Source organism: Dysidea avara, chromosome 6 (assembly GCF_963678975.1).
Source record: "Dysidea avara chromosome 6, odDysAvar1.4, whole genome shotgun sequence".
Classification (NCBI taxonomy): domain Eukaryota; kingdom Metazoa; phylum Porifera; class Demospongiae; order Dictyoceratida; family Dysideidae; genus Dysidea; species Dysidea avara.
In genome coordinates, this window is record NC_089277.1 from 32,651,062 (window position 1) to 32,679,034 (window position 27,973).

A 27,973-nucleotide genomic window follows, 5' to 3' on the forward strand; every position below is an offset into this window, starting at 1 on the left:
CCTCCACACTAAATCTTCCCTGCATACGTAGATTTCTTTCATTTTAAGTTTTGATATAGATACACAACTTGTAATAAAGTGCAACTCAATAACATAATTATGTGAAAAACAATAAATAATTACTATAATGGGTTGTAGGTATATGTTACTATAACAACAATATATTTTTGTAGGGAAAAACCTCAGCTGAGGAAAAAACCCTTTATAACTAAACTACTAAATAATGTGTAAACATGTGTAAAATTGTTCAGTTGTGATTATTTGTTGTCCATCTGTGTGGTTAGTAATGCACTCTTATCACCACTACCTGTAACACACAATGATCACATATAGTTGAGAATATCTTCACAAAACCTACTATCATTAGTGCATATGTAATGTTTCAACAAGCACATACTTGTGGGAAACAATATTATAGGCTTCCATGCAATCATTTAATTGCATAATATATAATGTAACATTAAATCTAATCCAAAACAGCCAAGCTGTAAAAAAGTGTGCGGCCCTCAAAAGGGCTATGGTGAAAAAGATGTGAAATCCAAGGTGGCGGCCAAGAAATGGCTGTGATGGTAGGTTAATGTTAAAAATTTTAATAACAACAATTCAGGTGAATTTGGTGCCGCTTGGTCTTGGAACAAAATTCACCTGAATTGTCGTTCTTAAAATTATTACCATTAACCTACCAGCACAGCCATTTCTTGGCCGCCACCTTGGATTTCACATCTTTTTTCTCCATAGCCTTTTTGAGGTCTGCACACTTTTTTTACAGCTTGGCTGTTTTGGATTAGATTTCACTTCTTTTTGTATCTGTATACCCCAAAGCCGGCCATAGGCCGGCTTTGGGCTTTTTTAACCTATCGTTTTTTCTTTACCACAGGAAGAAGTAAAGATGAAGCAGATGTTAAATACTTTAAAAATTTCTGAATTTATCAGTAAATGTACAAGTTATATATATAATACATATATTTATTACAGAACTCTCTGCATGGTGGTTTCTTTGTAACTTAACACTCTACAAGGTGACTTCTTCTAGCTGATCTCTCTACAGGGTGATTTGTTTGTACCTGAACTATGTACAAGGTGACTTCTTCTAGCTGATCTCTCTACAGGGTTAGCTGAAATATCTACTAGGTAACTTCTTCTAGCTGATCTCTCTACTGGGTGGTTTGTTTGTAGCTGAATTCTGTGCAGGTGATTTGTTTGCAGCTGAGCTCTTTACAGAATGGTTTCTTTGTAGCTGAACTCTCTACAAGGTAACTTCTTCTAGCTGATCTTTCTACTGGGTGATTTGTTTGTAGCTGAATTTTCTACAGGGTGACTTGTTTGCAGCTGAACTCTCTACATGGTGGTTTCTTTGTAGTTGAAATCTCTGCAAGGTGAATTAATCTAGCTGATCTTTCTACAGGGTGATTTGTTTGTAGCTGAACTCTCTACAAGGAAACTGCTTCTAACTGATCTCTGTACGGGGTGAATTGTTTGTAGCTGAACTGTCTACAAGGTAACTTCTTCTAGCTGATCTCTCTACAGGGTGATTTGTTTGTAGCTGAATTCTGTGCAGGTGATTTGTTTGCAGCTGAACTCTTTACAAAATGGTTTCTTTGTAGCTGAACTCTCTACAAGGTAACTTCTTCTAGCTGATCTTTCTACTGGGCGATTTGTTTGTAACTGAATTTTCTGCAGGGTGATTTGTTTGCAGCTGAACTCTCTACATGGTGGTTTCTTCATTGCTGAACTCTCTACAAGGTGAATTCTTCTAGCTGATCTCTCTACGGGGTAATTTGTTTGTAACTGAACTCTGTACAAGGTGCTTTTTTGTAGGTGATCTCACTGCAGGTTGATTTGTTTGTAGCTGAACTCACTAAAGGGTGATTTGCTTGTAGCTGAACTCCTTACATTGTATCTGGTTTCTAGCTGATCTCTCTACAGGGTGATTTGTTTGTAGTTGATATCTCTACAAGTTGATTTGTGTGTAGCTGATCTCTCTTCAGGTTGATTTGTTTATAGATGATCTCTCTACAAGTTGATTTGTGTGTAGCTGATCTCTCTGCAGGTTGATTTATTTGTAGCCAATCTCTCTACAGGGTAATTTGTTTGTAGCTGAACTATCTATAAGGTGATTTGTTTGTAGCTGATCTCTCTGCACGTTGATTTGTTTTAGCTGAACTCTCTACAGGGTGATTTATTTGTAGCTGAACTCCTTACATTGTGTCTAGTTTCTAGCTGATCTCTCTACAGGGTGATTTGTTTGTAGCTGATCTCTCTACAAGTTGATTTGTGTGTAGCTGATCTCTCTGCAGGTTGATTTGTTTGTAGCCGATCTCTCTACAGGGTAATTTGTTTGTAGCTGAACTCTCTATAAGGTGATTTGTTTGTAGCTGATCTCTCTGCAGGTTGATTTGTTTTAGCTGAACTCTCTACAGGGTGATTGCTTGTAGCTGAACTCCTTACGTTGTGTCTAGTTTCTAGCTGATGTCTCTACAGGGTGATTTTTTGTAGCTGAACTCTCTACAGGGTGATTTGTTTCTACCTTATCTCTCTACAGGTTGATTTGTGTGTAACTGATCTCTCTACAAGCTGATTTGTTTGTAGCTGATCTCTCTGCAGGTTGATCTGATTTCTCTACAAGCTGATTTGTTTGTTGCTGATCGCTCTAAAGGTTGATTTGTTTGTAGCTGAACTCTCTGCAAAGTGTTTTGTTTGTAGCTGATCTCTCAACAGGGCAATTTGTTTGTAGCTGAACTCTCTCCACAGTGACTTGTGTGTAGCTGAATTCTCTAGAGAGTGACTTAATTGTAGCTGAATTCTCTACAGGGTGCATGACTTGTTTATAGCTGAACTCTCTTCAGTGTGACTTGTAATGTTCTGAATCTCTACAGTGATATATTTGCTTAACTCTCCACATGCAGGGTGAATTGCTTCTTGCTGAACTGTCTATAAGATTAACTGTTTGCAGCCGAACTCCCTACAGAATAACTTGTAATGTAATAGAATTCTATAATGGAGTAAATAAATTAGCCGAATGCTCTATTAGGGTGACTGTTCTATTAGAGTATGTCCATCTCGCATTTGCTACACGGAGTTGGCTTTCGAATCATAACTCAGTGGTTTGTGATCTGATTCTTCTGTAGTACTGCGAGGACTTTCTATGAAGATTATTCCAGTTATACACCGATTTACAGCTCATTGCTCTAAGCGGTTTGCCTAGTAGGGGTGAAAACTAATACTTTTTTATTCATAAAAATCGATCGTGTAATTGTGACACAGGTTGGGTTTTGTGTCATATCTCCATGGTCTTTATCTCAATTCCTTTCTAACTACCAAAAGGCACTCCTACGATGGTTACTCCATCTACATAGCAATTTTCAACTCATTCCATGAAGCGGTTTACCCTGTAGGCATGACAAAAAATTGATCTTAGTTGTTTTACGCGAATAATTGGTCATAACTCCTGAACCATTCATTGGATTTGCACCACATTTGATGCTAAGGTTTGCCTTTGGACTCCCTTTCTGTGTGCCAAATTTTAAGGCGATCGGAGTATGTGTTTGCGTTTTATAGCAATTTTTGCAAGTGTGCGAAAACATGAAAAAAAAACCAAGAAAAAAATCGAAACTTTGGCAGCTCGTATCTCGGAAATGGCTGGAGCGATTTCCTTCAAATTGGAATGTAGACTCCCCTGGCTGGCGGGAAACTCTGTAGCAAATTTGGTTGCAATCGGATAAGGGATCACCGAGATACAAAGGTGTGAAAATGAAGTTTTCTTCCTGTAAATATACTCACGGTGTGGCGCGCCGGCTTCTTTGGCCGCACGACACACTACCGTGTGTCTTGATATCACGAATAATGCTCAGATAATGAAGTGCTATTTGTTCTATCCAGGTGCAATTCTAAGGAGTTTTACTGATTTCCGGAAACTAGTCAGCTATTTCAATGAAAAGATCGATATACTCTAATAGAACAGTCAACACAATTTGAAGCCAAAATTCTTGGCTATGGCAAAGTTAATGACTAAATACAGCAGATTACTTATGGTACAAAGTACCTCATAAATATAACTACAAAACTGCTTTGCTCAGAATGAAGAGGTAGGTAAAGAGCCAAAATCGTCTATGAATTTTTAAAGATAGGTGTCCATTTTCACCCTTCAAGAACATTTCAGTTCATCTTGCTCCATTACTCCAAAATAGATATTTGTTAATTACAAAATCTTAAAGACATTGGGCTCTGCAAGGTGTTGATCCTCTTTCCCTATAGTTGTATTTTCTTAATTGTAGTATAGTTTGTTTTGTGGATTCTAATTGTAGTAATTGCTGTCATGCACTTGTTGTATATACTTAAAAAGTACAAATTCATAATTAAATTTTTGTAGATTTTTGTAAACTCCCGTTACATTCATTCAAACATCCATTCAACAACTTTCATATTTCAAATGTACAAAATTTCAGTCAATATTTCATCTTTCAGAAATAATTTCAGAAGTGACCTATGAATTTCAGGTCATTACCTACCCTTCTCCCAGAACCTTCCAATGTACAAGCACCTCTGAAATGGTAATCGTGTTATTTAATGTATTAATAAAGCTTCCCATAGTTATGACTTGCATGAGTGAAACAGCGACTGTTCTGCTTTGGTAATGGAAACCAGTGAGTGAAGCAAAATCTGTTCCTGACAAAGATCTTTACATGTGAACTTGTAATGATGCATATTAGTGCTGCCATGATATAGAAAAACTCTATATCATATATCACCAAGGTTTATGTCACAATATGAACGTATATCACAATATAGAACTAACTGTAACATTTGCATATACATACTCTTCATTGTAAGTTTAAGTTGGATGTATACCACAAGCAAAAGCTACTCTTGTTTATCAGGTTTTACTGCTTTACAGTTGAGACAAGTGGCTGGCATTACATTGAAACCTAAAAAACCTCCTAGTTTACTTTTGGAGTTAGCTTGTTTACCACACTTCACCATCAACACATAACTTAATTAAATGCCAAATGCCATAGGTCTGGCCTCCCCCACATTATTATACTATGCAGCGCCACTATTGCACAACCATCAATATAAATGACTGGCTATATAATATCATATCACCACCTTGTTATATCGCTACTATCGATGTATCGTATACTGTCACAGTGGCAACACATATTATAAGATACAAAAAGACAGCAGATTTCATTTTAAAACCAATTATACAAAATTTCTGTTACTGACCAAACTATATACACATGACTCTTCATAAATATATGCTAACAATTGACCAAGTATTTGCATTGTACCAGAAGATATTAAAATGGTTCAGTATCAATAATTAATCTTAAGTTTTAAAAGGTAGATGGGTAAGATCCACATGGATTATGCAAAGGTTACACAAACTGTATATTTACTTGCTTGTGAATAAATATATTGGAAAGTAAACAATTATGACAGGGTACTTGATTTGAGGCCACATTACACATACACACCTTTCACTTCAGCTTCTGTTTTCATCTGATTTACTTTCTTTCTGATGGTTGTTGATAGATGTCTAATATCCCCATTTCCATATTGCTCAGTGATGTTAAGAAATATATAAAAATTGTCAGTACAATTTTCAAACCCTGCCCTCAAGGGATTAATCACCCTACTGAGCAATAGAGTAGCTGCTCGTACTGATGATGTAGTAGGCTTTGTGATTTCTTCCTCTTCTTTTGTTGATATGATCTTGTGTGACACAAAGTAATGGCTTAGTGTCTTAGCAGTCAGAGTATCAACCAGTTTACTGTAGTGTTTGATGATCACCAAATACTCTGGAGACTGGAGGTCTATAACAAGTAGAGTTGAGGATACCCAATTATTTCAGTCTTTACAACAGTCCTCACCAAACACCCACTTAAAATACAACAAATGTAATATTTCTTGAGGTACAGTAGTTTAGCAGCACAAGTAATGTAAACAGATACTTTCAAAATAATTCACAGCCTTGCACACATTGATATTATCAACTCAATATACAAGAAATTACTAATCATGTACACATACAGCAAGCAGCCTATTATTTTGGCAGATTTTTGAGAATAATACGTACCTGAAAGCATGAAAAATAATGCTTGCAAAATATTTAGAATATTTCAGGAAACATACTATGATAGTCTGTGTACATGCATCTCTGATTGCAGAATTATCGATTATCTTAAAATAACAACCAACTAATTTGTTTAATTTGAGTGCATAAACCAATTTCTAACCTAAAACATAGCAACTGCAAGGGTGTAGCCAGTGGGGTTTAGATGGTTAGGACAAACCCCCGTTAAGAAGCAGATTTTTAAAAAAAGTAATAATTACAGCAATTTTATACAGCCCTGGAGTCCTGGAGCCCTCCAGTAGCTACTTGCACACTGGCGCAGCTCTTTACTACTTTTGAGGGTCACATTAATCCTGAATCAATCACGAATCAAGTATTGTATCACGTGATCAATTGCACACGCGATGCATGGTGGTAATGGAGAATGACTATTGAGACATATTACAAGGCAACAGCTGCGATGAACTTGAGTGGTCATGTTATGTGATTAAAATCTTATGCAGCCCTGGAGCCCTCCGGTAACTACTTGTACACTGGCATGGCTATTCGCTACTTTTGAGGGCATTAATGCTGAATCAAGTATTGTGATCAATTGCACATGTGATTCACGGTGGAAATGATGAATGACCATTCAGACATATTACAAGGCAGCATGCAGCTGCGATGAACTTGAGTGGTCAGATTATGCGTGTGTTAGGTTAGCACAAATTGTGAATAGTTGGTTTACATGATGAATGTTTTGTTTATTTTATTTGTCACATGTTGCAGGCACGTGATGTCTTTAAAATAAGTATTGGAATACAAGCCAAGTGTGAAGTTGCTGACCATCAACAAGAGGACTGGACTAATATATACCCAGAAGAAAGTATTGCCAACTAAGGGACTGAAATGTAGAGGGCTACCTTGTGCTAAGGAGTTCAGTGAAGCTGGCTGTCAGTATGTTGCCATTTGGAAGAGAAGATTAGTATTACAATAGGTTTATAGTTTCTATAAGCTGCATAAACAACAGTATGTAGGTTTAGCTAGTTATACGACAACAGACGCTTTCTGCCCAAGGGTACAATTTGTGTATGCATCATTTTCATTCAAATGTGGTCCAGGGGAAGCACTCAGGCTTTCCACAAAGGCATCCATGCTCGAACTCCTTCCAGAAACTCCTGGCAACACCTCTGAACTGTAACTGCCTTTTATTGCATATTGCATTAAAGACATTGAACGTTAAACGTAATGTGATACGTATTGAGAGCACAATACTTAGTATAAATTTATGAGCACTACAGCAAACAGGAGAAAATAGGCATAAGAGGCTGGTTCCTAGCTACATAAAGCATCAGTTATGTATAGGCAGTGTCAAATCCAGAAGTCTATAAGTGGTTGTTCACACTATAAGGTACATGGAATGCTGGATCAAGGGAGAACCAAAAACGGGATATACGATAAAATTAATTATGATTTCTGAGAGGTCAATATGTAGTAGAAACACTGCCAATGATGGATTACATGTTTATTAAAAGAACTTCTATTATGACCATTTCCGTTACATAATATTATTTCATATAAATATATATTATTATTAAAAACACTAAACCCATTAATTTTTGTCCATTTTTCTATGGTGTGGGAAACTAAGGGTTAATAGAAACTGTAAAATCAATTACTGCTCATAGAGATTTTTGTGGTTGTTGAAGTGTTGAATTCTCTGACTGTAGTTTTCATATCTGAACAAGAGGAGAAATGGCTATGTGTTACCAACTATTCTGTATTAAGTATATGGACATCACATAGATGGACTGTCATAGTTGTGGATTTAATGAAGGTGGTGTGCACATTCTACCTGTAACCACAGCACCTATAGTGTGTATACACCTTATACACTCATTTATACTTGATTTCATTATTCTGGCCACAAAATATTTCACATACACTGGTATAGTTACACACCAAACTGACCTTCGATGATAAGTTGGCCTGGAACAATATTCAGTGGAGGAGCTGCTTCCAGAGTGGTAGAATGTGGCTCTAACAAGTCTAAAATATTACATACAATAAGTAGTTTCAATAATGCTGATTAGTACAGTGTATAATACCTTGTTGACAACTATTAATTTTCAAAAGTCTTGATTGAATTTCTTGTGATAAAGCACGAGTGGCACCATCACCATGATGTTCCATGATAGAAATCATCCTGTTAAAACAGTCAACACTTTTCTGTTCCTTTAGCATGTATAACACTTTGTTCAGTAGCAGTTGAGCAGCTCTGTGTGATGGAGTTGTTGGTTTAATAATCTCCTCATGATCTGTCAGTGAGATCACATTCTCTGATACAAAGTAATGAGAGAGATCACAGGCAGGTATGGTGTCCACTAGTTTACTATAATAGTCGGTAAACACCTTGTATTCTGGTAATCCATAATCTGTAAAGAAATCACACCAATGTACATATCCATTGCAACATGTAAATGCACAACCATACATGCATAAGTACTGCACACATTCAGGTATACAATGTATCGTACGTACTGTATGTATATGTATATGGAGACTAGTGCTGCATAACTTGCCTGAATACTGGAATCACAATGCAAAATTTACTATACTAACACTATTTTTGTACCAGAATCCTATTGTTACTAAAATTACACAAAATTAATACCTACTGGTTATATGAATACTCATTCTTTATGTCACATTATTACTGTACATCCTTATTTGCATATCATTCTCTATACTGAGCAATGTTATGGCCAAAACGTAATCATAATTATTTCATAATCAAAGTTATAATGGAGGTTGAATCCTATTGATAGTACTCTGAAATTGTGTTATGAAAAAACCTTCAGACAAGCTCCAATAAACACTAGCTCCTTTATCTATCCTACTGTACATGTATTCATATTTTAAAGAGTCAGAGGTATATATGTGAGATGGACATTTTAGAGATAGAATGTGTGTGAGGCTTTTAACAATGCATAGCTACTGTGTACTTGTTAGTATAAATAGCATCCCAATAACTGACCATTTTGATCTTCTGCTGCTCTGTTTGCTGTTTCATCAAACTTCTGCATAAAAAAACAGTTTATAATAATGTGAACACATAATTTGTAACACTTCACCTCTGTGAGCCAAACTATGTGAGAATGCTGCAACTTGGTGGATGTTACTCTACCATGACTGCACTGAGCATAATCAAATGGAGGAGACAAAGTGGTGAGTATTGCTATATGTTTGTCATCTGACTTTCCACAGTGACAATGGAATCCATATTGGAGTCGACCATTGTTAAAATTTAATTGCTCACAAACATTCTCTAATGCACTAGCAAGAATATCCTGTACTGACAAGTGGATAGGACACTTTTTATGATAATCGTTTTCTTCATGTCGTATTTGAACTTCCAAATATGACAATTTGTCCAGCAGTGACAGAAGGTATGCATGTGGCAAACGAAATGTTATCAAATTACTGAAAGAATGGCAAACTTCATTTTGGGTGAATAAATGACTCCAGCCTCTTGGTAAGTGTTGCATTATCTCAACTATTAAACAACAGAAAAATCCTCTTGGAAGAAGGTTAGAAACAAACTGAATCAGTAGTGGTTCACCTTGTAGGCATCCATATTGGGATAGTATGAGATCACCTGTTGGTTGACTGGTGTAGGTTGGTAGAACATACGGAATAAAGTAATCCTCTCCATCACCATCTTCTCTTGGTATTGGAGATATTATTTTCATTACAACAAGAAGAGAAACAAAATAATCTTGTTTCAAGTCATCCTCCCACTGCAAACTTTGTAGAAGTTCTTTTGACAATATTCCACTGTGCTTAAGCTTGTTTGTAGCTGACTGGTTTGAAAGTGATTTCTTAAAGGTAAAACACACTATTTTACTAAGCCTATCAAAAAGCCACTGGTGATCAATTATGATATAATCACACAAACCAGACACCTCAGGGTAGTACAACAAAACTCCTAACAGGTGATGATAGAGTAGAGCACTTCTCACTTGCTCCACATCAGTGATCAGGTTACTTTGTGAAGCAATTGAGACACATTCTTGAAAAGAAATATAAGCTGTTCCTCTTCCAGTGCACACCTGACGTATTTCAAGTTCTAATAACATCCAGGTAATGGGTAATTCATAGACATCTTTTTTCAAAGACAATGTTTCAATTTCATTGCGAATTAATTTTGCCGTTGGGTCTTCTGTATTCTCCCTTCCAGCAGTTGTGTTGTCTACTGGGAATAAGACACCACTATCTTTGTTTCGCCATACAGTAGCTTTACAGTCAAGCTTCTCAACCATGTTTACCAGCCTACTGTTAATCTTATGAACAACATCTGAACAAACTTTGTCAGCATGAGTCCCCACACAACATAGATATGAATTAGTATCATTTCCAGGTACTGTCACCAACCGTGGAACTTGTGATGTAGGTCTTTCCAAAGCATCATTGTTTGATGACATGAGAAATTTGATCATGTCAAAGTTGGAGTATTGGAGATGATAAGGCTCAAAAATGTATTTTCCATGTTCACTGTACTCCACCAACACTTGATCTTCAAGATTTCTGGATAAGTCATGAACAATAAATGTTATCATTGGGTGTATATTTACTGTGGGCAATAAATGTATATACTCAGGCTGCCCACCTGTATCAAGTATTGTGATAATGTTCAGCACTTCTCCAGGGTGATATGTTAGTGGAGTGGAATTGCTTATGTGTGTGCTAATACTAGAAGTAGAATTTTTTGCTAAAGCCTTAAAACTTTCTAATTTTTCACTTTTCACTGAACTTTGAAACAAAGCAGCAAATCGTTGGGTGATTGAAAGCTGTGTGACTTGTTTTATTTCATATTTTTGTTTGATATTAGCATCAATTGCACTTATCTGCCTATTATCAGTTACCTTAGGTTCATTATGCCTTTTCTGTGGTGGTGTGTTCTGTGGGTGAAGTTTCTGGTGTTCAGGAGTGCTTGATGGAAGTAACACTTGTCTCAGGTGAGTAATCTGAGCATTATCATCCATTTCAAGCCAAAGAATCTCTTGACCATGTGTATGTTTTGACTCAACTAATGCAGCTTTTGTGATTGATATGGCATGTTTGCTTTGAACCACTTTAGTACTGTGATGATCTTTATTGATTGGTTTCTTCATTAGTAAATTACTGAAACTTGTTTTACCAGCTGCTCCAGAACCAGTTAGTAAAATCTTAATAAAACGGACGGGTATTTTTCCATGTTGATTCTTAGCATTATTTAAGCTTTTCTGAAGGCTTTTCTGAAGTGATGCAAGCAAATTTCTTCTCTATAGAAACAATGATTACGGAATATTACTTTACTGTATGGTACATACATAGGAATACTAGAATATCAGCAAAGATATGACATAATGTATTGGAACTGACATTGTATACTTAATGTAACAATATTTGCAACTAGATGTACAAAAAGAGGTCTTAGCCTTTCAAAATTTCAAAATCTGACTAATCAAAACTTTTACATTTTAACAAACCATCTTAAAATAATTACATTAGGCAAAATAACATGACCAAATTTCAATCTCAGTGGTACCTCATTCACAAGTCAAGTTATGAGTTGCCAAGCACATGTTATTAGAAATGCTATAAGATTTCTTTTCACAGATCTGGTCATTTTTTTTGCACGCAATTATGGGGTATTATTTTTGTCCTGTGTAGTTGCCATTGAAGCACATAATGAATGAAGTAACTACAACACAAAACTTTTACGAGCACAAAACTATAATGAGCACAAAACTATAATGAACACAAAATTTTAGAGCAGTACTTGTGCCATGCATTAATAAGAAAGCATTTGGACTTTTTGTAGCAGAAAATATATTATGCATATGTATGTACTTGCCACTTGTCAGAGCTCAGCTCATTATAGTAGAATGGCAAAGTGTGTAATATGCGATATAATTTTGAGTCATGCAGTCAGATTCATCAAATAAAAATCCTGCAATAAGTTGTTTACATGTAGCAATGATTTTGCAATCGTCACTCAAGAGGGGCTTTTAATGCCTTAATCCATGGATAAAAAACCTTTCAACTCGATACTACACACAAATAATATGTATATCTATAGTAAGTCACTCATCTAATACCATATAGCAGATTTTTCCTGCAGACAAATTTGCTTACGAAAATAAAATCATGTGACACTTAATCTTGCAAGGTGACAAATTTGTGACATTAAATTCCTCACACAAATTTATTACTCATTATAATAAGTGTTCATGTACAAGATGGAAAGTAGCGAAATTTGTTGTTTCTTTGTATCTGTGCTTGTATTCACAATGAATTGATGCAGATGCCTGAAGTTTTCCAGGAAACAGGTAGGGCAGCCGCATTCAGCGATGTTTGGTGAAGAAACACGTGTTGTGTAGGGGAACAAGCCATTACAAAACAACCAGCAAGCTGTTATGTACATGAACAAGCACCTGTTTTGCTGAACACTATAGTTCTACAGGTGCTAAAAATCTAGTGATAAACAAAACTCCACGTGATAAAATATGTTGCGAATTTTAATGTTGCAAAGTGCTCAAAACGTGGGATTAAAGTCCACACGATAAAAACCCGCTATACGGTGTGAGGCTAATCATTGCTTTGACAATTTTTTTACTTGCCCATGCTAAGCACATTGCCCATTCTAAGCATAACAGCCTTGTCATTATTAATTTTTATTCCTCAAAAGTAAAACATATTTACTGTCGTCAGACTTCACTTTCTATTGCTAGACCCCCTGTATCACCATTATCATATGTGACTGGGTCTAGGAAAACTGATCTTATTGTCCATGACAGCAGATTTGATTAATTGAACACAAAGATACACAATTAAACTATCAAAAAATACAGCTAGACTTGAGTCAATGATTGGTCTGTATTTTATGCTACTTTTCCCAAGCACAGTGGCGATCTGTACATCTGTACATGCAGTCTGGGACTTTAACGGAGCTGTGGTCAGCCTGGGGATGGCTGTGTGTGGCTGTAGAACTCTATGTAATTGAATAAAGAATCTGTGCTGTATAAGTATCCTTTCAAATTAGCCAGTTTGAGACCTGGATGGCCAATAACGTGGCTTAATTCATCCCTATGCTTTTGTCTTTAATCTTTTAAACAGTCTCTTGACCTCCTCCAGCCACTGCCTCCTACCCCTTTTGGAGCTGGCCTGAGTGATCATGTCAATTTAAAAATTATTTAAAATGGCAGGAAACTTAGCTGTTGGCTACTTGTACAGTGGATGCTCTGTAAAGTAGGGAATATGTGTAAAATGTGTGATAATATGGTACACATAGCTTCAACCATTGGCAAGTTACAATACTCTAAACACTTAAAACTGGATACTTTTAAATTGACAATAACACCGGTTTTCCCAGACTAGGTCACATATTGCTACAATAAATGTTATCGTATACTTATACTAACTCTATGTAGGGTACTATAAACTGATTCAGATCAGTGAATTTGTCATCTGTAACTTCAAATTCCTACACATTAATTTTTGACAGGATTAATTTAGTATATAGTCATATAACACACAATCACAAGTTTTGATGTCCAATTCTCTCCATGACAGTAATAATCATAAGACGTTACTGTACTTATAAAGTGAAACTTAAATTTACAGTGTGTTTTGGTCTTCATACTTTTGTAGTGTAAATCCCTAGGCATCATTTAATGATTATTACATGAGTAAAATGACTATGATTGCATAGCCATAGGATAAGCACATCAAAATTTATAGAGCTTTGTTTACAACCATCATCTATGTATAGCGATGATACTTTAGCCTATGTGGCTTTAAAAGTTAAAGATACTACATGTAGTTTTATTCCAGTAGAATTTTTAAATTCACACTTGATGCAAAACAAGCTAGGGTTGTCTCACTTACAATAAGAATGTATTAATGAAATTAGTAACACTGGAAGAATAAAGCTAGTCAGCTTGCTACGTAAATATTGCTGTTTTGAAACTATTATATACTGAAGTGCCAAAAGCTTATGTAGTTCTGGTGTTATTTAGCGATTTTTGGTCTTTGCTACAAAACGATCAACTTTTCAGAAGAAGTATAATTATATTATCCATAGTTATAACACTCCCACGTTAGTTCCAAAACAGACAAAGTTCTTATGAGATATTGCAGACAAGTTGGGAGTAGTATTAACATGTATATGTACATAATTATTAAGTAATTTTTGGAAGAGGCATATGCTTAACTACAGTCATACACAGTATACCGTAGACTTGTATAAGTATGTGGTTCAAAGTAGCACTTATACACATACCAGACATGCATGCAGTACAGATATTACATACATTATGGTACTGCACTAACCTTTTGTTCATGGGACTTCAATAGCTGTATCACGTTATCATGTTTTTCTGTTTTTGCTATATCAAGTGGTGTTTTATTGTCCTTTGTATAATACAGTGAAACATGATGAATGTACTGTACAATGTTATAAATATATTACTACTACAGTTCAGACTAATGGCTATATACTGAGGTATGTCTTATGAGTATATTATGTTGTGGTGAACACAACACATTTATCTCATATTACACACCTTGTACAAGCATAGGAATTTTAAGATCATGGCCATAAAATGCAGTGAAGCAAGGGCAGGTCACCTACACCTGCAGATATACTAGTGGACTGAATTAGGGATTACTTGTCCATGCACTAGTAAATCCTTAGGTGCATAGGCAACCTCCCTTGTTTCACTACTTAATATCCCTAAAATTCCTAAATTTTGCTTACTTATTTGCTTACTTTCTGTTATGACTGGTATATTCCACATAAAAAGAATTATGACATGTTAATGGTTTCACCTGAACATGCACCCATGATATCAATTTATGAAAAAGTAAAGTAGCCATTATGCTATGTTTTTTAGCTTTGCTTGGCCCATTACATATAGCATCAAAAAAGAAGAACGTTATGAGAAGAACCTCTACAATTACCTCAGTGAGTATGCAAAATGTGGACAATTACTGTTACAAACATAGGGAGGTCATCATGTGATAGCTAGCTACTGCAAATCGACATCTTGAGCTCTCAGCAAGAATAATAAAGGAAAACAAAAGTTAAGTCCATGATGCATACATTGGATGTGTGGCAGTATACAAAAAGGTACCCGTCAGATGCATTTAACAGTAAAAACCAACCTTAGTGGTATGCTTAATTGGCATGCATGCATGCAGGCAGGCAGGCAGACAACCTACACTCAACTAGGATACCTACATGCAATTACACACTCAACTTATATAGAGTCACCAATCACATATATTTAAACACAATAATGGATAGATCAATTTAATGTAGTTACACTATGGAGGTCTTAGTGGATGTACAAAATTACTAACAGAAGCACATGTGTATATTGTGTTTTATATCATGATTACATGGTTAAATGGTTGCCTAAGCACCCCATTTTCAATTATACAACCAAGGCAACAAAATCAATAAAGACAAGCACCTCTCCATATGAAACCATTTGCATACAAATTAAACTGGCAGAAAATACTTAGTAGCACAGTACCATGGTCCCTCTTGGTAACATGATACACCAGCTACTACACTGGTACATCACATTGTTTGACTTCTTACATCAGGAGCCTATAACATCCATTTGTACTGTACAGTAAAACAGAGAGCACAACAGGTTTATGTGCATTCCTTTCGTAAATACAGAAATGTCTTGTCCTGGAGGTTGTAAATAGACAGTCTTGTAACAGTTGTATATTGTGTAAATGGGTTGTTCAGCACCCCTGCTAAGGTGGGTTGCTAGCTTTCCATAAGATAAAAGAAAACTGCTCAACAATCATCAGGGGCAGATCCAGAGTTTGGAAAGAGGGGGGGGCACCTTTCTGAAAAACAGTTGAAGACCAAAAAAACTTGCTGAAAACCAGTTGAAGACCAAAAAAAAAAAAAAAAAAAAAAAAAAGGTCACGACAATAATAGCTAGTTATCCTTACCAACTATATCACGTCTGTTATATAAAATCCTATTTATAGCTTCATAGGTAAGCTACACTGCCTCATGAACATTGTGACTGCTTTATTAGAGTAATTGACTGCTCTATTAGAGTATCTCGATCTTGTATGCAATTTCTTGAAGGGGAGGGGGGGAATTTGCCCCAAATGCCCCATCCTGGATCCGCCATTGAGCATGGTAGAAAGTCATAGAAGGAAAAGTGTGCATAGCTTGTCACTGTATAGTATGTGTAAACTGTAACAGGATATTTGTATACTTTTCAAAAGAAATACTTTAAATGTAACTTTCTTATTGCTCCATGAGCACTATCGCCCAATGCACATTATGATGCCTTCAATAAAACAGTCCAAGCAAGATGATCATGAAACACCATTATTGACTATAATAGTTTGGTAACAAAGTACTATATTAAAATTATCGTAATATGAATGCAAAGGTAGCATAAAAATCAAGAATCAATCACAAACCATTGTTGGTTTAGCTATACCTATCCTCCACACATTTACACACTCAACTTATAATTGTGACCGGGCCTGTGAAAATAGGGCATGTGAGCATGAACCACACCCTGTTACTCTACAGGTCATATTGCAGTGCTGCAACAGAATATTTGCATTATGTAACTTGCATCATAAAGCCAATTAAATGCTAACTAAGAGCTGAAAACTGCATTGCCTTATCATAATGGTAAAAAACCTTACATATAATGGAAGTTTGAAAAAGTGGGCAAAAATCATGTGCCCACATGCCCTATTTTTGCAGGCCCAGTTGCAATTATAGTGTGACAAATCACATGTAATTGTGGGTTTAGGTTTATTATTGTCATCCAGTAGGAATTGTGGTCACATTACACTATGGAGCTCTTATTTAAGGGGTAGATGTATTAATCATCATGTTCCTTTGCTCTCACGGCAGATATCGAGAAAACGTTCCTTATGGTTGGCATCAACAACCCAGATCGTGACATTGTTACTTTTGTTGATGCACTAAGAGGCACAAGCATACATTATGTTTTTTTATACGTGTACTTTGTCTATCATATTAAATGTACCAACAAAGGTGGCTAAGATGATTTTTATTTCTTGTTTGACACATCACTTTCAACCTGAATATTTCATTGTCTTTGAAGTGTTACTGAATGGTTATATGTCTGCAACACATAACAAAGCCCATCACAATGTTTCCTGGGATTTGGTACATCAACAAAGCAATTAGTTATCGAACTGTATGTATGTATGTATCAAGACACACGGTAGTGTGTCGTGCGGCCCAAGAAGCCGGCGCGTAACACCCGTGAGTATATTGACAGGAAGAAAGAAAACGCAATTTTCGCACCTCCGTAGCTCTGTGCTTCCTTGATGAAACAAGACGATTTTTGCTGTGGACATTCCCTCCAACTGCAGCACTCCACATTCCAAATTTGAGCGAAATCGCTTCGCGCGTTCCCGAGATATGCGACTTCAAAAATCGGCTCAGTTTCTTCGTTTTTTTCTTTTTCTTGTCGCACACTTACAAAAACTGCTATAAAACTCGAACGCCATATCCGATTGCCTTGAAATTTCGCACACAGAAGGGGGATATAAAGGCGCATCTTGGTACCAACTTTGGCTGAAATACGATAAACAGGCAAAGAGTTATGAGCGATTATTCACGAAAAATAACACCAATATGTTGTCACGCCTACAGGGTAAACCGCGTATGGGAAGAAGCTGAAAATCGGTGGGTGAATAGGTTAACTATTGAACCTCAAACCTTTTGTGGTTTGAAAGAAATCGAGCTAAAAACCAGGAAGATACAACGAAAAAACCAACAGTGTGTAACAATTACGCAATCGAAATCAGCTAATAAAAAAAAAACGACTGCTTGCCACGCCTACCAGATAAACCGCTTAGGGTAATGCTTTGAAAATCGTTATACAGATGGAGTAATCATCTTAGAAAGGCTCATAAATGGTGTAGAAGAATCAGACTTAAAGCTACGGAGTTATAACACGAAATCCAACTTGGTGCGACAAGTGCGAGATCGAGATACTCTAATAGAGCAGTCATCCTAATAGAGCAGTCACCCTGAAGAGAATTCAAGAGATCAGCTAGAAATAAGAAACCTGTATAGAGATCAGCTACACACAAGTCACCCTGTAGAGAGATCAGCTAGAAGAAGTTACCTTGTAGGGAGTTCATGCAACTATGGAAAGAGATAGTTCAGCTAGAAAAAATCACCTTGCAGAGTTCAGCTACAAGGAAACCACCATGTAGAGAGTTCAGCTACAAACAAATCGCCCTGTGGAGAGATCAATAGAAGAAGTTACCTTGCAGAGAGTTCAGCTACAAAGAAACCATCATGTAGAGAGTTCAGCTACAAACAAATCTCCCTGTAGAGAGATTAGCTAGAAGAAGTTACCTTGTAGAGAGTTCAGCTACAAAGAAACCATCATGTAGAGAGTTCAGCTACAAACAAATCTCCCTGTAGAGAGATCAGCTAGAAGAAGTTACCTTGTAGAGAGTTCGGCTTCAAACAAATCACACTGTAGAAAGATCAGCTAGAAGAGGTCACCTTGTAGAGAGTTCAGTTACAAAAAAAACCACCATGTAGAGAGCTCAGCTACAAACTAGTGACCTTGTAGAGACATCAGCTAGAAGAAGGTACCTTGTAGAGAGTTCAGCTACAAAGAAACCATTCTTTAAAGAGCTCAGCTGCAAACAAATCACCTGTAAAGAATTCAGCTACAAATAAATCACCCTGTAGAAAGATGAGCTAGAAAAAGTTACCATGTAGAGAGTTTAGTTACAAAGAAACCACCATGTAGAGAATTCAGCTACAAACTAGTGACCCTATAAAGACATCAGCTAGAAGAAGTTACCTTGAGAGAGTTCAGCTACAAAGAAACCATTATTTAAAGAGCTCAGCTGCAAACAAATCACCTATACAGAATTCAGCTATAAACAAATCACCATGTAGAGGGATCAGCTAGAAGAAGTTAACTTGTAGAGAGTTCAGCTACAAAGAAACCATCATTTAGAGAGTTCAGCTTCAAACAAATCACCTGTAGAGAGTTCAGCTACAAACAAATCACCCTGTAGATAGATCAGCTAGAAGAAGTTACCTTGTAGAGAGTTCAGCTACAAAGAAACCACCATGTAGAGAGTTCAGCTGCAAAGAAATCACCCTGTATAAAATTCTGCCACGAACAAATTGCCCTGTAGAAAGATCAGTTAGAAGAAGTTACCTTGTAGAGAGTTCAGCTACAAAGAAACCATTCTGTAAAGAGCTCAGCTGCAAACAAATAACCTGTACAGAATTCAGCTACAAACAAATCACCGCGTAGAGAGATCAGCTAGAAGAAATTACTTTGTAGAGAGTTCAGCTACAAAGAAACCACCATGTAGAGAGTTCAGCTGCAAACAAATCACCCTGTAGAAAATACAGCCACAAACAAATTGCCCTGTAGAAAGATCAGTTAGAAGAAGTTACCTTTTAGAGAGTTCAGCTACAAAGAAACCACCCTGTAGAGAGATCAGCTAGAAGAAGTTACCTTGTAGATCGTTCAGCTACAAACTAATCACCCTGTAGAGAGATCAGCTAGAAGAAGTTACCTTGTAGAGAGTTCAGCTACAAAGAAACCACCATGTAGAGAGTTCAGCTGCAAAGAAATCACCCTGTAGAAAATTCTGCCACAAACAAATTGCCCTGTAGAAAGGTCAGTTAGAAGAAGTTACCTTGTAGAGAATTCAGCTACAAAGAAACCATTTTGTTAAGAGCTCATCTGCAAACAAATCACCTGTACAGAATTCAGCTACAAACAAATCACCCTGTAGAGAGATCAGCTAGCAAAAGTTACCTTGTAGAGAGTTCAGCTACAAAGAAACCATCATGTGGAGAGTTCAGCTGCAAAGAAATCACCACTGCCCAAATTTCAAGACAATAGCTCTTTCCAATCTGAAGTTATCAATTGTCAAAGTTGGCAAATTGGATGTGTGTGGAAGGCCCCTTTTTGCAAATCCGGTCACATATGTATTTTATATATAATTTGTACATTTACTGATAAAATATTTAAAGTTTATCTACTTCATCTTTACTTCTTCCTGTAGTAAAGAAAAAAAACATGGGTTAAAAAAGTCCCAAAGCTGGCCATAGGCCGGCTTTGGGGTATACAAATACAAAAAGAAATGAAATCTAATCCAAAACAGCCAAGCTGTAAAAAAAGTGTGCGGCCCTCAGAAAGGCTATGGTGAAAAAAGATGTGAAATCCAAGGTGGCGGCCAAGAAATGGCTGTGATGGTAGGTTAATGGTAAAAATTTTAATAACGACAATTCAGGTGAATTTTTGTGCCGCTTCACAAAATTTACCTGAATTGTCATTATTAAAATTTTTACCATTAACCTACTATCACAGCCATTTCTTGGCCGCCACCTTGGATTTCACATCTTTTTTCACCATAGCCTTTCTGAGGGCCGCACACTTTTTTTACAGCTTGGCTGTTTTGGATTAGATGTATTTGACTGTACCATGTGGGGTTTTCACCCCCTGGCAAACCAGCTGAGCTGACTGCTCAGTACCTTATCTTAAATTGTAAGTACAAATAAACTACCTCACCATGATGTTTGATACACCTGTAAGTATTTCAACTGTTATCCAAACTGGCCCAACCCAGAGATCTATTGCTCCACCAGTAGTATACCACTGGGCCAATCAGCTTATGTTTGATATGTGTTAGTCACAAAGCTGAGAAAATTAGAGCAGAAGCCATTGGTCTTTTTATGTTCAAACTGTTGTAAGAGTGGTTAAGCAACAAATTTTGATGAAATTATTTACTTTGTGATAAAAGCACCAAATTTTCTGTGAAAGTTGAGTAAGGTATAACAAATCATTAGAGATATCGTGCCATGTCAAATTCATTGCCTTAGGGCATATTTTGAAAATTTAAACTAGACTATAAGCCCATTTGTAGCTGGTCAGTCAACCATACAGGTGCATATAAAATCTTTGTTTTTGCTTAAATCGCATGAATGCATTTCAAGTTTACAGGTGCAATCAGAAAATCCTACAAAATGTGATAAAATACCCTGTATTTAAATGCTTCTAATAGAGCCAATATTTAAGTGTTAAAAATACAGACATGATCCAATAAAAACAACATAATGCACATCTATGGCTCTGTATATTATACCTTTAATATGGCAAGCTAAAGACCTGGATGGACACCTTCCTTGATCAGTTTTCGGACATAACTATACCTCTCTCGTATTTTCTGATGAAAATTTAAATATTATTTACTATTTATCACTTTTATGATTTTTCCAATACATTTTCTATGATTTGGACTGAATTTTGGAAAAAGGGTTCCAAATAGAACATTAGAAGTTTCGAGATAAACTGTTTTAAAGAATTCAAGTCAGCATAACTTTCCAAGGATAGCAAGCACACATATGAAATTTACAGTTGGATGAGTAAATTAGTACCATGAGTGCTCACAAAGGGGAGGAGGAGAGGTGGGCAAGAAAATGGAGACAGACCACGATTGGAGTCCAGACACAAGATTACAAGGTTTCTTAGTGGCTGATATGTAGCGAAATCAACAGAAAAATCATTTGGCCTACAATATCAGGCCACCCATCAGTAAACTGCTGGTTCCTGCCAAGCCAGACAGTTTACAAGGCCAAAAACCATCATTGGAGCTCTCCACACCACCCGGACAAGACATCTGTTAAAACCAACCTCGAGTAGTTTGAGTAGTACTTAAGGTCAAAACTAGTAGTATGACAGTGTGGCTATCTACTGGTGGTGTTAGCTTGATTTTGCCTGATTTGCAATTTGGATCGGTTTTCTAAAATTTGGTCACATTAATTTTTACTTTGCAGGTTCTTTGAGCATGATATTGGTAATTTTAATGGCAACACATCTGATATGAAATAATATGAATTAAGCAAACATTAATGTTGCACCAAGTTTGGTGCTTTTATCAAAAGTGAACAATTTTATCAAAAAAGTGAACAATTTTTTCAGCTGATCTCTCTACAGGATGACTTGTTCAGTTAGAAACAAGTCATCCTGTAGAGAGATCAGCTAGAAGAAGTCACATTGTAGAGAGTTCAGTTACAAAGAAACAATCATGCAAAGAGTTTAGCTGCAAACAAATCACCCAGTAAAAAGTTCCGCTATGAGCAGATCACACTGTAGAGAGTTCAGTTAGAAACAAGTCATCTTGTAGAGAGATCAACTAGAAGAAGTTACCTTGTAGAGAGTTCAGTTACAAAGAAACAATCATGCAAAGAGTTTAGCTGCAAACAAATCACCCAGTAAAAAGTTCCGCTATGAACAGACCACACTGTAGAGAGTTCAGTTAGAAACAAGTCATCCTGTAGATAGATCAGCTAGAAGAAGTCACTTTGTAGAGAGTTCAGCTACAAACAAATCACCCTGTAGATAGTTCAGCTAGAAACAAGTCACCCTGTAGAGAGATCAGCTAGAAACAAGTCACCGGTAGAGAGTTCAGCTAGAAGGAGTTACATTGTAGAGAGTTCAGCTACAAGAAACTACCATGTAGAGAGTTAAGGAACAAACAAATTGCCCTGTAGAGAATTCAGCTACAGACAAATCACCTTGTAGAAAGATCAGCTAGAAGAAGTTACCTTGTAGAGAGTTCAGCTACAAACAAATCACCCTGTAGAGAGTTTAGCTAGAAACAAGTCACCCTGTAGAGAGATCAGCTAGAAACAAGTCACCCTGTAGAGAGTTCAGCTAGAAGAAGTTACATTGTAGAGAGTTCAGCTACAAACAAATCACCCTGTAGAGAGTTCAGTTAGAAACAAGTCACCCTGTAGAGAGTTCAGCTAGAAGAAATTACGTTGTAGAGAGTTCAGCTACAAAGAAACTACCATGTACAGAGTTCAGCTGCAAACAAATTGACCTGTAGAGACAAACAAATCATCCTGTAGAAAGATCAGCTAGAAGAAGTTACCTTGTAGAGAGTTCAGCTACAAACAAATCACCCGGTAGAGGGTTCAACTACAAACAAGTCACCCTGTAGAGAGTTCAGCTAGAAGAAGTTACATTGTAGAGAGTTCAGCTACAAAGAAACTACCATGTAGAGAGTTCAGCTGCAAACAAATTGCCCTGTAGAGAATTCAGCTACAAACAAACCACCCTGTAGAAAGATCAGCTAGAAGAAGTTGCCTTGTAGAGAATTCAGCTCCAAACAAATCACCCTGTAGAGAGTTCAGCTAGAAACAAGTTACACTGTAGAGAGATCAGCTACAAACAAGTCACCCTGTAGAGAGTTCAGCTAGAAGAAGTCACATTGTAGAGAGTTCAGCTACAAAGAAACTACCATGTACAGAGTTCAGCTGCAAACAAATTGCCTCGTAGAGAATTCAGCTACAAACAAATCACCCTGTAGAAAGATCAGCTAGAAGAAGTTACCTTGTAGAGAGTTCAGCTACAAACAAATCACCCTGTAGAGAGTTCAGCTAGAAACAAGCCACCCGTAGACAGTTCAGCTAGAAGAAGTTACATTGTAGAGAGTTCAGCAGTTTAGCTGCAAACAAATCGCCCTGTAGAGAATTCAGCTACAAACAAATCACCCTGTAGAAAGATCAGCTGGAAGAAGTTACCTTGTAGAGAGTTCAGCTACAAACAAACCACCTTGTAGAGAGTTCAGCTACAAACAAGTCATCCGGTAGAGAGATCAGCTAGAAGGGTCACCTTGCAGAGGGGTCAGCTACAAAGAAATCACCCTGCTTCATCTTTTCTTCTTCCTGTAGTAAAGAAAAAATGACAGGTTAAAAAGCCGCCGGCTTTTGGGGTATACAAATACAAAAAGAAGTGAAATCTAATCCAAAACAGCCAAGCTGTAAAAAAAGAGTGCGGCCCTGAGAAAGGCTATGGTGAAAAAAGATGTGAAATCCAAGGTGGCGGCCAAGAAATGCACTGCTTGAAGGTTCTTAGTTTACTAATTTGTTAAGATGCCTTACTGTAGTTATAATGATAGTAAAGTGTCAGTAAACATAAGTATATGGAACATAATTATTTTACTAAGTTTTAAACTCTCAGTAAAACATCAGTGAATGCGGGTTTACTGAAAAACTACTAAAATAACAAACAATTAACTGTTCCATATACTGGGGATATACCACTGTAGTAAACTAAGATACTTCAAGCAGTGATGGCTGTGATGGTAGGTTAATGGTAAAAATTTTAATAAAAACAATTCAGGTGAATTTGGTGCCGCTTGGTCTTGGCACAAAATTCACCTGAATTGTCGTTATTAAAATTTTTACCATTAACCTACCATCACAGCCATTTCTTGGCCGCCACCTTGGATTTTACATCTTTTTTCACCATAGCCTTTCTCAGGGCCGCACTCTTTTTTTACAGCTTGGCTGTTTTGGATTAGATAATATTCACCAGATCAAACAACTCCTCACATGTAGTGGATTGTACAACAGTTACATAGCTTTTGCTGTATTACATCATCCAACTAATTGTACAACACCTTGTATCATGCACTTCCATTACAAACAAATACAGAAAAATAAAGAGATAAATAAATAAAATATGGAAGTTCAGTACTACATCAGCTACTAGATTACATATCTCAGGCTAAGGCTCTCAACAATAACAAACCCACAAGACTTCTAAGTTGACAAATTTACTAGAAACATGTTTATTACCTCTTCATTGGCTTCAAACATGTTATATCTCCTTTTATGATTAGTGAGATACATGCTAAACATACAACCCTAAATTATTTTTATATTGTTATGTTCAATAATGACACTATTATCAGTACTGAGTGCAGGTAAGCACATTATTTAAAAATTAATTTCAACTCATTAATTAATTGGAAGAAACTGATGATGTCATAAATAAGATCATACAGTGATATATGTAACAAACTAACACATTGATTACTTTGTTCTTCATTTCCACACTGGCACTATGTTGTAGCAATACTAAACACACATCATACTGATTATCGAAGGCAGCCAAGTGTAGTGGAGTATCCCCATCCTATACGTAACAATAAACAATTATCACATGTACCACTAACTACCACACTTGATACTGTATACTGTATATAGAGTACATAATCATAACCACCTAATGTTGTACACTGATATGTAACTATTTTTTATTTATTTATTTTTTATTTATTACTGTGTAGGACTCCATCAAGGAGATTAACACACAGATACAAAACAATCAAAGTAAATTCAGATGGTTTAACAAAACGTCCTTAAAACAGTTTATAGATGGCTGATTGACCACATCTTCTGGCAGTGTTCCATAATTTAATAGTGGATGGTAAAAAGGAAAATAAGTACGAGTTGATTCTTGCTTGTGGGATAACTATACCAGATACCTTTTCCTGGCTGATAGGCATAAGTAGACTGATACTCACAGTTTGTTTGTATGGCCTTCATAAACTATCAACAAATTTCTTAATAAAATAATAAATACCACCACTACTTTGTAAGGCAGCTATTGTTTTTGAACAACAATGAAGTTGGCCAGATAAAAAGACTCATCACATGTAGTGGATTGTACAACAACCCTTGCTGCATTACATCATCCAACACATTGCACAACACCTTGCATCATGCACTTCCATTGCAGACAAATGCTGTGGCTTTATGTGCAACTAAATAAAAATATACAGAAACTTCAAAACTACACTACTAGATTACTTGCCTCATGCTAAGGCTCTCAACAATAACAAACCCACATGACCTCCAAGCTTTACAATATCACATAAAAATGTTTATTAGCTATTCATTGGCTTCAAACGTGTTAACGTATTTTAATTTATGATTAGTGAGACAAGTAAAAGAAATAAGTTAGGAATTTTAAGCTAGAGTAGTAGTACTGCTGCAATAAAAAATACTGAAACTGAGCCACATCAAAGTAGTACATAATGCACAGATACTGTAAAACAATAAGAAGTGAATATCCCTACTGTGCTACAGAGATTCTACAATCAAAATGCACAGTAGGGATATTCACTTCTTATTGTTTTACAGTATTTGTACATTATGTAGTACTCCGATGTAGCTTGTTTTGGTAATTTTTTATTGCAGTGGTACTACATTGTCCCTACTCCAATTTAAAATTTAACTTTTATTAAACTTGTTTGTGAACTACTTATTAAAAGCTAGCTACAATTCTCATATTCATGAGTGAGATTATGATCTGCAGCAATCACGAATCTAATAATTATATTCCTAAAAGCTTATGGGCTGTCCTTATGTATATTCTAGACATCATATACATAAGGACAGCTACAGTTGACGCAGCAGGAGATAATCTTTCTAACGCTGCTTTAAGCAAATCCAAAGATCTTTCTCTTTCAGCATCATCAGAACACCACCTAAGCTTGAAACGGGGGTCTAGGATACAAGCTACAATGTATGTTTCATTTTCCTCGTAATATGGCATACGCCTATGTAATGATTGTTTAAGTCCATGAACTAATCCAGAGTGGTATTTGGACACCATGTTTTCAATGTGATGAGTAGTTAACTTGGGAGCATTTTTAAGTTGTGACAACACCGAATCTGAAACAGCAAGCACTGATCGTATCATTTTAAGCTGAGAATTCCATCTAGTTGTATTTTCAGCTTGTAGCCTAGTTTCATCCTTAAGGACATCAGCTGCTACTGTTGACCTGCGCACAAATGATACCAAACTAGAGCACCTTTTGATGACTGTGTTGATCTGCAGGACCTGCCTTTGCCATACCATCTTTTACCACTAGCTGCAACACATGTGCAAAACAGGCATGATGTTCAAATAAGACTTGGCTCTCATCAAGGGAAACATTATCACACCTCTCAAACTCTGACTCGCCTTCAGCCTCACTATCATCACTGGCTGTATGATCTTCAACATCTTCATAACCTGGAAGAGTCAAAAACGCCTTCTTTACATTGGATGCACTGTCAGTAATTATGCATGTGCTTCACTTTTTCCCTCACACCAAAATCAGAAATGATTTCATCATACCACATCATAATGTTATCACCAGTATGTCTTCCACTGACTAGATTGCATGCAAGCATAACTGACTCAAGGTTCCAGTCATCTGAAATATAGTGCCCAGTAATGCCCAAATAAGATCACATTTGTTGATTTGACCAGAGATCAATTGTTAGGTTGATGGTATCAGTCTTCTTCAGCTTGTCTAGTACACTACTTTTTAACTTATCATATTTCTTCTTCAACAAAACTGTGGACAATTGTTTACGGCTTGGCACCTGGTACTGAGAATCTAAGATCCTTAACAGTGATTTGAATCGCTTGCTCTCTACTACAGATAGAGGAATGAGGTCATCTGCAACGAAATCGACTACTGCATCAGTTACTAAAATCTGCTTTGGGTGTAGTGAGCTGTATTTTCTTTAGGGATGCAGTAAATGTGTCAATGTTTGCTGTGAATTTGACTGTGATTCATCTTTATCCTGTTGTTCTTTCAAGAGAGTTGCGTGTACTCGTCTCTATTAAAAGATTTTAAAATGGGCAAGTACAATAAACAGCATTCTTACCATATGCTTCCACCAATTTGTAGTAGTCCTAACAGATCCAGTGATTTCCTTGGTGCAATACTTGCACTTAGCCTTAAAATTCTCTGCTGGCAAGACTTTAGGTACTTCATAGTGCTTGAGCACAGCTGGAACCTTCTTCTTAGCTGACATAGCTGCCATAGCTGCCTGCTTCTTAATAAAATTAACTCTGACAGTCCAACAGCAGTCCCACTATTTCCAAGATCATCAGAGAAATGATGGGGGAAGGCTGGATGGAAAACCTTTTAAACACTGTTTCAAAGCAAACTCAGCAAGTGGCAGGTAACTTCAAGCAAAAGCTGACCATGTTAAAAATCCCA

The 27,973-nt window shown here is 36.6% G+C and overlaps 1 long non-coding RNA gene and 1 pseudogene across 1 annotated transcript in view; one reads left to right on the forward strand and one right to left on the reverse strand.

Annotated features, from left to right (window-relative positions):
* Positions 1-27,973, forward strand: part of LOC136257947 (uncharacterized) — a 175,997-nt gene that overhangs the window by 78,673 nt on the left and 69,351 nt on the right. The gene's annotated exons all lie outside the window — the stretch shown is intronic.
* On the reverse strand, positions 87-27,795 carry LOC136258367 (uncharacterized; annotated as a pseudogene).